Below are 14,104 nucleotides of genomic sequence, written 5' to 3' on the forward strand. Positions count from 1 at the left end.
AGAACATAAGTATTATTAATAGAATAAGAGATGACTAGGAGAAATGTATGCTTCCCCAAGGATTCTTAGGCATGTTAGGAAATGCTAAGTCTCCCACAATGTGAGATGTGGACTCAAGCTACTTTAAGTATTAAATTGAGAGTACTCTCCCAGGGCTGAGGAATTTGGGAATATGAAGTTATAGGAATTACAAATTGAAATTTTAATCCAATGACTTTTTTTATTTTAATAAATGATACCACTTAAAATTTACTAATTTCACCATTTTTTAATTTATTTTTAATTGGAGGATAATTGCTTTACAATATTGTATTGGTTTCTGCCATACATCAACATGACTCAGCCGCAGGCATACATATGTCCCCTCCCTCTTAAACTTCCCTCCCACCTCCCACTCTATCCCACCCCGCCGTTTGAGCTCCCTGTATCATACTGGAAATTCCCACTGGCTGTCTATCTTACATATGGTAATGTATAGGTTTCAATGCTAAAAAAAAATACATATTCTTATAAAAAAAATAGCATGTTGTTCACATGAAACCCTGTACTGTGTTCTAAGTATTATATAAAGATGTTTTCAGTTCTCTCTTAACTGTCATATAAACAGTGAAATTATCCACTCAAAGTTATCCACAACATAACATCTCTGGTAGGACAGAAATGACAAGAGGCAGTCAATAAAACAGTGCAGTAGGTAGAATTTTTCCTGCCCTTTACTCTCTCCACCTGAAGCAGGAGGTACTAGAAGAAAGAGAATGCTAGAGCTAGCCCATAGTTCTATAGAAACTAACATGTTTTGTGATTATTGCTTTGCCTCTTCTTCCTCTCACCTGGATATAATGGTGAGTGGTGTCTGTTGAAAACAATGCCATTCCACCTGGGAAAATTCTGAGACAAAGGTTGTGAAATAATGTTCCAATGTATCCTTCCCCTCAAAATAGCACTGGTTTTTTGTACTAGAGATGAGGAAAAGGAGTATGAGGTTAACATTGAAAATCACTTACAATGTAACTCCCCTCAGGAAAGTTAAAAGAAATGAGGGTGGAATGGTGGGATTTTAAGTATGGTGTAAAAGGCCAGTCTTTTACAGTTAGTCTATGTGGAAACCTATGTCTTCAGATTCAACTGGACTATCTTCCATACTTTCGATAGAACCCCATCTAGGCTGGAAAATAATTTTCTACTTAGAAAAAACATCCAATGGGGATGGACACACTCACTGCTTTGAAATTATTTTTTATATCTAACATTAAAGAGAGATGATATTGTGAGGAGTGGTGTAATTCATATTCTTTGAGATGTTGGAACAATAACAACAAAAATGTATCTGTAACATATAACCCAGGAGAACAGGGGCCTTGTATATAAGAATGTATGTATGACTAGTATGGTACTTGGCACAGAGTAGGTGCTTGCTGTAGATTCAAGATGGCTTCTTTCAACATACAGATGGCCAGCAGGCACATGAAGACATGCTCAACATCACTAACGGTTAGAGAAATGTAAATCAAAACTAAATGAGCTATCACCTCACACTGTTCAGAATGTCCATCAATAAAATATCTACAAAGAAGACATGTTAGAGAGGGTGTAGAGAAAAGGGCACTCTTCTACACTGTTGGTGGGATTGTAAGTTGTTACAGCCACTATGGAAAACAGTGTGGAGGTGCCTCAGAAAAATAAAAATAGCACTACCATATCCAGCAATCCTATTCCTGGGCATATATCCAGACAAAACTCTAATTTGAAAAGATACATGAACCCCCATGTTCATAGCAGCACTATTCACAATAGCCAAGCCATGGAAACAACCTAAATGTCCATCAACAGATGAATGGATTTAAAAAAAAATGTGGTATATACAGACAGTGGAATACTACTGGGACATAAAAAGAATGAAATAATGCCATTTGCAGCAACATGGAGGGACTTAGACATTATCACACTAAGTGAAATAAGTCAGAAAGAGAAAGACACATACCATATGATATCACTTATATGTGGAATCTAAAATACAGCACAAATGAACCTATCTACAAAACAGAAACAGATTCACAAAGAGAACAGATTTGTAGTTGGCAAGGGGAGGGGGAGAGGGGAAGGAAGTATCCTGTGATATCCTGTGATACTGTGATCAATATCCTGTGATGAACCATAATGGAAAAGAAGATTTAAAAAGAATGTCTATAGTGTATAACTGAATTGCTTTGCTGTATAGCAGACATTGGCACAATCAGCTCCTTGTGTTTTAGTCACTCAGTGGTGTCCAACTCTTCGAGACCCCATGGATTGTAGCCTACCAGGCTCCTCTATCCATGGGATTTTCCAGGCAAGAATACTGGATTCATGTCAGTGTATGGCAGAAACCACCACAATATTGTAAAGTAATTAGCCTCTGATTAAAATAAATAAATTAAAAAACTAATACTGGAGTGGATTGCCATTTCCTTCTTCAGGGGATCTTCCTGACTCAGGGATCGAACCCGGGTCTCTTGCATTGCAGGCAGACTCTTTACCATCTGAGCCACCAGGGAAGCCCTAAATCAACTATACTTCAATAAAAAATTTATAAAATGTGTCTTAAAAGGATAAGTTATTTGGTTAGCACTGGAAAGTGCACTCAACACTTCATTTTGAGTTCAGAATATATCACCTTTGTTCTATGGGATTGTGACAAAAATCCTACATAAATCACGCATCTCTTTATCTGTGCTTCTTGTTGCATTTCCCCTGGTAATCTTTTACATCAATTTCTCTCTCCTACACCTTTCAGGACCAAATACTTTCTCATGTCCCACCATCATCTTGGAATATTCTCTTCTCTGGCAATGAGTAACCATGTCACTCATGTTCAGAACTGTCTTAAATGGCAATAACGTGTGTATGACCTTGCTGAAATCAGCTTGGGTTGTCTACCCAGAGACTTGTACACTTCTTCATTTCAAACAGTACAGGACTACATGGTCCTCCATGTTGCACTTCAGGAAATCTGGCTCCATCCCTAGCCTCAATGGGTGACTTGATTTGATCAAGCCAATCATTGAGATTCCATCACAAACTCATCCTGACCAGTGACTGGCCAGTGAGATGTAAAAGGAAATTTTGTCTTATAGTCAGTTGTAGGGGGATATATCTGGGAAACATTTCTTAACAGGAAACATGCAAGTACTTTTTTTTTCTGCCTCTGAATTTAAGTGTACAAAAATGTGATGATAGAGCTACTGCAGCCATTTTACAACCATGAGGGAAGCTATCATACAGAAAATTAATCTTAATAGTCCTAGTTTTCTTCCATTTTACAAAATAGCCTTAGGAAAATCTCTAAGTTTGGGCTTAAAATGGATAAGCCAACGAATAAATAAAACATAAAGGCTTTTAAGGTAGAGGGCTCTCTCTTTCATCATAAGTTTTATTATTCATTTTCTCTGCCCAAATGTCTCATTTTCCATTTCCCACACATTACAGGATTTTAGGTCTACTCTCCTGGTGGCTTTAGCAATCAGAGCTTTCTCTGCAGGCAGAGACTGACTTGTCTAGACCCCTGATAGTTGCAGCAAACATAGGCTGGCCAACATAAGTGGTGGCAGTGGAAGGAGCTGCTGTTGCAGATGCTTTCCAGGAAATCTAACAAAGAATCAAGGTCTACTGTTGGGAAAGTTGAAGGAACATTAAAGCATAACTCAGCCAAGGTTATATGCAACATCTGAGTTCTCTCTCTGAGAAAATCTTTTGTACTAATAAAGTGTTCATTTCAGAGGCTAAAATTTCAGTAAAAAAAAAATTCATGTACAAACAGAACACCAAAGAGACTATTTGAGGCTTCCTGATTCTTTAAAACGTGTCTTTAGAGGAACAAGACATTTGGTCAAGAAAGATATATAATTTAGTAATTCCTTAACATTAACAGATTTATTGCAATTCGACAAGCCTTCACTGAAAACCTAGTTTGTCCTCAGCCCTGTGCTAGGCAGTTGGCATAAGCATACAAGAAAGAATCGTTCTCTGCTTTTAAGAAGCTCAAACTTGGTCTTGAATCTAGCTAAGAACTAATAAATGGAGGTATAACTAAGGTTCTTTGTGAGCAAAAGGTTGGAGCTATCAACGCTAACTGGGAGAGTAGGGGATATGTCACAAAGAAGTAACATTTGAACTATATCATAACGGATGAGAAAGATCAATAGGGAAGAATGGAACCCAGATGGTTTGATTTGAGTGGTGCAAAAAGGCATCCCTGGAATGACAATAGAGTTGCAATTAGGTTGTATGGTTTTTATGACTTCATCTTTGGAAGTTAGATAAACAATGAGACTCATTTCCCCCACCTTCCTTTCCCTGACTCGCCAGCTGTTAGGATTTCTCCCATCTTTGACTATTGTTCAGCTCCTCAGTCTGAGAGCTGCAATTTCAGTCTTAATGTCTGCTCTTTGTGTGACAGTTCTTGTATAAAATGCATTCTCAGTCCCTTCCATGGTACTTATTCTTTTTTTTTTTTTTTAATTTAATGATTTTTTTTATTAATTTATTTTTTTTGTCATACATTGATATGAATCAGCCATAGATTTAGGGAACAGATGGCAGAAGCCAAAGTCATTTCTCTTTATGGACCATTCAAGATGTAAGTGAGGGACATAGATGCTATGACATATGACCATTACAGACCTTTTACACTGTTCTTACTTCAATCATTTGATGGTTTTCAAGAAGTACTTAGCCATTTTCCTCATTTAGATTTAACAAGGAAACAGAAATGACCATCAATTCTCAGTCTTTTCCTAGTCAGCTTCTACAGATTTTAAATATGATGGCATGATTTAACTTTTTACCATGGATTTAATAAAGGACTTCCCAGGTGACTCACTGGTAAAGAATTTTCCTGCCAATGCAGGAGATATAAGAGATGCAAGTTAGATCCTTGAGTTGGGAAGAGCGCCTGGAGTAGGAAATGGCAACCCACTCCAGTATTCCTGCCTGGAAAATCCCATGGACAGAGGAGCCTGGTGGGCTACAGTCCATGGGTGGCAAAGACTTGGACATGACTGAGCACACATGCACACACACACACACACGGATGTAATGGCTATACTATATTTTTCTTTGGCATTTGCTCAGTCCTGGTGTCTTCAACATATAATATACACAGTAGGTACTACTATTTGTTTGACTCATATGATGAGATAGGTCACCTATCTCTCCTGAGCAACATCATGATGATGAACATTGGTCCAGATAAAATATAAAGTTTGGGTTCAAATTTGAGATCCACTACTTGATATTTACTTGGGTAAATAATTGCAATTCTCTATACCTTAAAATCATTATGTTTAAAACAGGGATATCCATACTTAGTTCCTAAAATTACTAGACAGAGTGCCTAAAATAATGTACGTAAAGGATTTAGCACAGTGTGAGGCACAGAATAAATGGTTACTATACTCATTATACACAGGGTGCTATGCTCGGAACATGACCTAAGACAGTCAAGAAAAGCCTCATAGAAGAGACATTATCTGCATTCAGACTAGAAGAGTAAGTAGGGCTCCCTAGAGGACAGAGACATAAAGAGTCTTCTGGGCAAAAGGAACAGCATGCGAAAGTGTATGGGGACAAAAAAAATGACTTTATATCGTTTGAGGACCTAGAAGTATGTTGGTATAACTAAAATCCAGGGTGAATCTGAAAGAACAGGAGTCAGGTCAAAAGAGTAGGTAGATGAGGCCAAAGGAATAGGCTGAAGTCAAAATATAAAAGCTTTTGTTTTTTTTTTTTTTTTTTTTCCAGTGGGTTTTGTCATACATTGATATGAATCAGCCATGGATTTACATGTATTCCCCATCCCGATCCCCCCTCCCACCTCCCTCTCCACCCGATTCCTCTGGGTCTTCCCAGTGCACCAGGCCCGAGCACTTGTCTCATGCATCCCACCTGGGCTGGTGATCTGTTTCACCATAGATAGTATACATGCTGTTCTTAAAGTTCAAAAGTCTGTTCTGTATTTCTGTGTCTCTTTTTCTGTTTTGCATATAAAAAATAATAATAAAAAATAAATAAATAAAAAAGCTTTTGTATGCCATTAGAAGATATTCATACTTTAACTTGTGGCTAGTCAAGACTAACAAGAGTTTTAAGTAGGAGAGTGACATGGTCATATTTTCATTTGGGACCAAGTTGGTAAATGTGTGTGTGGTGGCGATTATCAGGGAGCATGACACCAGAAACAGAGCAGTTATTAAAATCTGGCTACTGTAGTAATCCAGTCAAGAAACTACAAGGGACTGAACGGAGGTAGTCAATGGGGATCTATAAGAGGAGGACAGTATCAGCAAGGTGATCAAAGGCAGAATCAGTAGGAGCTTATGACCAATAGAAAAGACCAGGGGTTGATAAGAAGAGAGAAATATCTAGGATATCTGTCATCTTTCTAATTTGGAAAACTATGTGGATTGAGAGGTCATTAACTTACATTGTAAAAAGAGCTCAGTTTTGAACATGTTGAGCTCGAGGGCTCTGTCAGATATCCAAGTAGAAAGATCATTTTGGCAATTCTACAATTCTGAACAGACAAATGGGTTGAAGTTGTGGATTTTGTAATGGTCACATCTAAATTAACTATGACAACTATGATGGAGTTTGTAATAAAGAGTCTAACTCCATTTTTTATTTTTGAATGCTGATAGCTTTCAAGCTCTACCACTCTGTCTTTCTGTATATCTGGGCAAGCTGATAAGAAGGCTTAGATGCAAGCAACTCCTGCAGCTCAATTCCAGAAAAATAAATGACCCAATCAAAAAATGGGCCAGAGAACTAAACAGACATTTCTCCAAAGAAGACATACAGATGGCTAACAAACACATGAAAAGGTGCTCAACATCACTCATTATTAGAGAAATGCAAATAAAACCACATAAGGACCATTACACACCAGTCAGATTGGCTGCAGCCAAAAGTCTACAAGCAATAAATCTGAGAGGCTGTGGATAAAAGGAACCCTCTAACACTGTTGATTGTGAATGCAAACAGTACGCCACTATGGAAAACCAGTTGGAATTCCTTGAAAAACTGGAAATAGAACTTCCATATGACCCAGCAATCGCACTTCTGGGCATACACACTGAGGAAACCAGATCTGAAAGAGACATGTGTACCCCAACTGTTCATCGCAGCACTGTTTATAATAGCCAGGACATGGAAGCAACCTAGATGCCCATCAGCAGATGAATGGATAAGGAAGCTGTGGTACATATACACCATGGAATATTACTCAGCCATTAAAAAGAATTCATTTAAACCAGTCCTAATGAGATGGATGAAGCTGGAGCCCATTATACAGAGTGAAGTAAGCCAGAAAGATAAAGAACATTACAGCATACTAACACATATATATGAATTTAGAAAGATGGTAACGATAACCCTACATGCAAAACAGAAAAAGAGACAAAGAAATACAAAACAGACTTTTGAACTGTGGAGAAAGTTTGGTGTGATGTTTCAAATAACAGCATGTATACTATCTATGGAAACAGATCAACCACCCAGTGATGCATGAGACAAGTGCTCGCTGGTTCACGGAAACCCAGAGGAATTCGGGTGGAAGGAGGTGGGAGGGGGGATCGGGATGGGGAATAAGTGTAAATCTATGGCTGATTCATATCAATGTATGACAAAACCCACTGAAATGTTGTGAAGTAATTAGCCTCCAACTAATAAAAAAATTTAAAAAAAATAAAAAAAAATAAAAAAAAAAAAAAAGAAGGCTTAGATGCTTACCACATTGGTGCTAGGGAAAAATTCAAACTATGGAAGTCCCAGCCCATACAAGGGAACTCTCGTCCCAGCCCCACAACCTAGCCACAATAAAATCCAAAGCCAGGTGCCCTTCCTTGCTCTCTCAATCCATTTTTGGATCTACTTGGGAACCCAAACTTCTGTCTTCAGAAAGTCTCATTATATGAAAATAAATATTATTCCTACCCTCTTGATGCATATGTGGCCTCGTCGATTTCAATATCCAAACCAGTTTTGAGGGGGTTCCATTTCACTTCTCTTGTATGACAACAGCAGGGCCATTATGTAAAAGTCCAATGTTGGGGTTTTTTTTCTCATGGTAATATATAGCTTTTGAGTACTTAAGTGATTAAGATGATAGCAATGGAATCACTTAGAGATGATATGTATAATGTATAATATGTATGAACACAATCAAAAGGGAAGTAGTCAGGGTATGTAGAACCTTGAGAGAAAACCAGCATTTAAACATTAGGTAGAAGAAGAGGAGTGCATGAAGGAACCTGAAAATGATTTGGCAGAAAACTTTTAAGAAAGAATTCAATCAAGGAGAGCATTTTAAGATTTGAGAGAATGGCAATGAATCATGTATATTATCATATGTGAAATAGATTGCCAGTCCAGGTTCGATGCATAAAACAGGGTGCTCAAGGCTGGTGCACTGGGATGACCCTGAAGGATGGGATGGGGAGGGAGGTGGGAGGGGGGTTCAGGATGGGGAACACATGTACACCGGTGGCTGATTCATGTCAATGTATGGCAAAAATCACTACAATATTGTAAAGTAATTAGCCTCCAATTAAAATAAATAAATTTAAAAAATGGGAATACATGTAAATCCATGGCTAATTCAAGTCAATATATGACAAAAACCACTACAATATTGTAAAGTAATTAGCCTCCAACTAATAAAAATAAATGAAAAAAAAAACCAATAAAAGCATAAAATTATCTAAAAAATAATAAATAAATAAATAAATACAAATAAACTAAAAAAAGAAACAAAAATAATTCATTAGGATCAAACAGTTAATAGGGCTCAAATTAGATTTGAAAAAAAATATTATTAGTTTAATAATTAGGACATGACTGGTAAAAAGAAAGTATGGTTTATATTTACAGAACATCTCCATATAGGAAGAAAAAACTTTCAAGGAGCTTTCCTTCGGAGCTTTAGGAAACTTTCACTGAGACAATTACACAAGCTGCTCTTACTTTAACACCCTAGGTAAATATGGATTTTAAAAAATCATAGAATAATTGAATAAGCTCTTTAAATCATATTTCACTTAAAGCTCAAGGATAACAAAGAACAAATAAACTCAAAGAATATCTGGCTGAAAAAGTACAGCCCATTGGCCAGAAATTATAGAATTCTTTCCTGTCCTAAATTCTAGTCTTATTCCCAGTATTTGACACTAGCTTAGGACTCACCTAGATATCTGCACTTCTAAAATCCTAGAACCAGTAAAGCCAGCACAGCTTTGCACCAGCGTTAAGATTTGTTATATGAACAGAATGTTATGGCTTATGAGAGTCCATGAGTTCCAGTTTGATATTATCTGCCAAAATCAGTTAATGTCAATGTTCCAAGTTGAAGAGGATTCTAAAATCACAGTGGAGTTTGGTGTGTTTTCTGATTTTGATTTTTCCACAGTGAACAGAGATTTGTTCTGTCATCTGTTGACTGACTGTGACCACATCTTACAGTACCTGTTGGCTCATAGTTCTGCCTTTAGACACCACAAGCTAACCTGTCCCTCCTCCAGTTTCATAGCTACAAGATCTATCTCAGTTACATCTCAAAGCCAGTATGTGATTTATGGTTTTTATACAAAGTTCTTCTTTTATACATTGTTGAACTTTCCAAGGAACAAGTCAAATTAGCAAGCACTCCCCACACTATGAATTAATTGTGATGCAGGTCAAAGTATAGATTCAAAGTTACTGTCTTTCTTATTGCAACACACAGAGGTTATTTAGTTTTGTAGATTAGGATTATTGTCTATGGAATCAGACAGCCTTTTGCTCAAAGTGAAGACTGACCACACACAAGCCTTGTGAGATGGCATGTGAGATTAAAGACCCTGAGTGAGATGTATAAGTTATCTGAGCCTCAGTCTTTACATCTATAAAATGGGAATTAAAATATCTATATCATAGAGTTTTAAGGGCATAGGGTGTGTATTTGTATGCACACGCACATGTATGTTATGTGTAGTATAGCACATAGTGCAGAGAAATACTTTAAAAATGACAAATATTATTACAATGAGAAAAAACTTAGGTGAGAGTAACATTTTTAGACCCATTTTATATATTAGGAATCTAAGGTTTGGAGAAGATAAGTAAACATCCTGTGTAATAATGGATCAATCTTCAACTGTGGAGATGCTTGAGTAGTATTCACATCTGTGCAAGTCAGGGAAAATTTGGTTGCAAACAACAGAATACCCAAACCAAACTAGCTCAGGCCAAAAAAAAAAAAAAAAGAATGAAAGGAATTTATTGATTTACATAAATGAAATCCAGAGGCTGCCTGATCCAGAGGCAGGGCTGGATGACAGGCACTATTGGAGTCAATGCTCAAATGTGTCATCAGACTTCATTTTGCTAGAAATGGACCCACATTTATATGGGCAGTTAATCAAAGAAGGCAACAATATATAATGAGGGAAAAAACAGCTTCTTCAATAAATGATGTTGGGAAAACTGGACAGCTACACACAAAAGAATCAAACTGCATTACTTTCTCATATGATAGGCAGAAATAAACTCAAAATGGATTAAAGACTTAAAGGATGTCAATGTATGACAAAAACCACTACAATATTGTAAAGTAATTAGCCTCCAACTAATAAAAATAAATTAAAAAAAAGAAAAAAAAGACTTAAAGGAAGACCTAAAAGCATAAAACTTCCAGAAGAAAACATAGACAGTATGCTCTTTGACATTGGTCTTAGCAATTTTTTTTATATATGTTTCCTCAAGCAAGGAAAACAAAGCAAAAATAAACAAATTAGATGGCATCTAACTAAAATGTTTTGTACAGCAAAGAAAACTATCAACAAAAAAGCCACCTTTGAATGGGAGAATATATCTGCAAACAATATATTTGATAAGGAGTTAATATCCAAACTATACAAAGAACTCACACAACTTAACATCAAAAAAGCCCAAATAATCTGATTAAAAAATGGGCAAAGGACCTGAATAGACATTTTCCCAAATAAAATACACAGGTGGTCAACAGGCACATGAAAAAAAATTCTCAACATCACTAACCATCAGGGAAATGCAAATCAAAACCACAATGAGATATTACTTCACACCTGCCAGAATGGTTATTATCAAAAAGACAACAAATAACAAGCATTGGTGACAATATGGAAAAAAGTGAACCCTTGTGCATTGTTGGTGGGAATGTTGATTGGTGCACCACTGTAGAAAATAGAGGTTCCTCAAAAAATTAAAAATATAACTACCATATGATCCAACAATTTTAATTCTGGATATTTATCTGAAGAAAAACAAAACACTAACTTGAAAAGATATATGCACCTCTATGTTCATTGCAGCATTATTTGCAACAGCCATGACATGGAAGCAATCTAAGTGTCCACCAATAGATGAACACATATATACACAATGGAATATTACACAGCATAATAAAAAATGAAATCTTGTTATTGGAGACAACGTAGATAGACCGAGAGAGTATTATGCTCAGTAAAATAACTCTGACAAAGACAAATGATGTATGATTTAACTTATATGTGGAATCTAAAAAACAAAACTAATGAACAAACATAACTAAATACAACAAAGTCATGTTGTTTAGTTGCTAAGTCATGTCTGAGCCCGGCAGGCTCCTCTGTCCATGGGATTTCTCAGGCAAGAATCCTGGAGTGGGTTGTTATTTCCTTTTAAAGGGGATCTTCCTGTCCCAAGGATCAAACCTGCATCTCCTGCAATGGCAGGCAGATTCTTCACCACTGAGCCACCAGGGAAGCCCAAACAGAGTTACAGATATAAAGAAAAACTAAGTGGCTACCAGAGGGGAGAGGGGTGGGGGAGTAGAGAAATAGGTGAGGGAGATTAAGAGGTACAAACTTTCAGTTACAAAATGAGTCATAGGTATGAAATGTACAGTGTGGGGAAAGTAGTCAATAATTATGTAATATCTTTTGAGACAGATGGTAAATAGATTTATCATGATGAATAATTTTGAACTGTATGAAAATGAAAGTTGCTCAGTTGTGTCCAACTCTTTGCGACCCCATGGACTATACAGTTCATGGAATTCTCTAGGCCAGAATACTGGAGTGGGTAGCCTTTCCCTTCTTCAGGGGATCTTCCCAACCCAGGCATCAAACCCAGGTCTCCTGCATTGCAGGTGGATTCTTTACCAGTTGAGCCATAAGGGAAGCCTAGAATTATTTAATTACTGTGTTGCATATGAGGAACTTAGCATCACTGACTCAATGGACATGAATTTGAGCAAACACTGGGAGATAGTGGAGGACAGGGACACCTGGTATGCTGCAATCCATGGGGTCACAAAGAGTCAGATATGACTTAGTGACTGAACAACAACAATACAAGGAACTAACATAGGACTGTAGGTCAATTATACTCCAAATAAACAAATGGGACCTAATGAAACTTAAAAGCTTTTGCACTACAAAGGAAACTATAAGTAAGGTGAAAAGACAGCCCTCAGATTGGGAGAAAATAATAGCAAATGAAGAAACAGACAAAGGATTAATCTCAAAAATATACAAGCAACTCCTGAAGCTCAATTCCAGAAAAATAAATGACCCAATCTAAAAATGGGCCAAAGAACTAAACAGACATTTCTCCAAAGAAGACATACAGATGGCTAACACACACATGAAAAGATGCTCAAACATCACTCATTATCAGAGAAATGCAAATCAAAAGCATAATGAGGTACCATCTCACGCCGGTCAGAATGGCTGCTATTCAAAAGTCTACAAACAATAAATGCTGGAGAGGGTGTGGAGAAAAGGGAACCCTCTTACACTGTTGGTGGGAATGCAAACTAGTACAGCTGCTATGGAGAACAGTGTGGAGATTTCTTAAAAAACTGGAAAATAGAACTGCCATATGACCCAGCAATCCCACTTCTGGGCATACACACTGAGGAAACCAGATCTGAAAGAGACACGTGCACCCCAATGTTCATCGCAGCACTGTTTATAATAGCCAGGACATGGAAGCAACCTAGATGCCCATCAGCAGATGAATGGATAAGGAAGCTGTGGTACATATACACCATGGAATATTACTCAGCCGTTAAAAAGAATTCATTTGAATCAGTTCTAATGAGATGGATGAAACTGGAGCCCATTATACAGAGTGAAGTAAGCCAGAAAGATAAAGACCAATACAGTATACTGATGCATATATATGGAATTTAGAAAGATGGTAATGATAACCCTATATGCAAAACAGAAAAAGAGACACAGAAATACAGAACAGACTTTTGGACTCTGTGGGAGAAGGCGAGGGTGGGATGTTTTGAGATAACAGCATCGAAACATGTATATTATCAAGGGTGAAACAGATCACCAGCCCAGGCTGGATGCATGAGACAAGTGCTTGGGCCTGGTGCACTGGGAAGACCCAGAGGGATCCGGTGGAGAGGGAGGTGGGAGGGGGGATCGGGATGGAGAATACATGTAAATCCACGGCTGATTCATGTCAATGTATGACAAAAACCACTACAATATTGTAAAGTAATTAGCCTCCAACTAATAAAAATAAATGGGAAAAAAAACAAACATACCCATAAAAAAAAAGAAGAAGAAGAAATTAGATTTGTGATTACCAGAGGTAAGGATGAGAGGGAATTAAACAAAGGCAGTGAAAAGGTACAAATTTCCTGTTATAAGATAAATAAGTACTAGGGGTGTAATGTACATCATGATAAATTAACACTGCTGTATGTTATACCTGAAGGTTGTTAAGAGAATGAATCGTAAGAGTACTTATTGCAAGGGAAAACGGTTTTTTTTTTTTCTATTTCTTTAATTTTGTACCTATATGAGACAATGGATGTTCACTAAACTTACTGTGGTCATCATTTCATAATGTATGTAAGTCAAATCATCATGTTATATGCCTTAAATTTATAGAGTGCTGTATGTCAATTATATCTCAATAAAACTAGAAGGAAAAAAACCCACTTTTTTTCTCTCCTTTTCACTATTTGTGACCCCCTATTTTATTTTCTTCAGTCTCAGGCTCCACTTTGTAGCAGTATGAGAGCAGAAATACAGCCTTTATAGTCCATGTT

This window comes from Cervus canadensis, chromosome X (assembly GCF_019320065.1).
Source record: "Cervus canadensis isolate Bull #8, Minnesota chromosome X, ASM1932006v1, whole genome shotgun sequence".
Taxonomy (NCBI): Eukaryota; Metazoa; Chordata; class Mammalia; order Artiodactyla; family Cervidae; genus Cervus; species Cervus canadensis.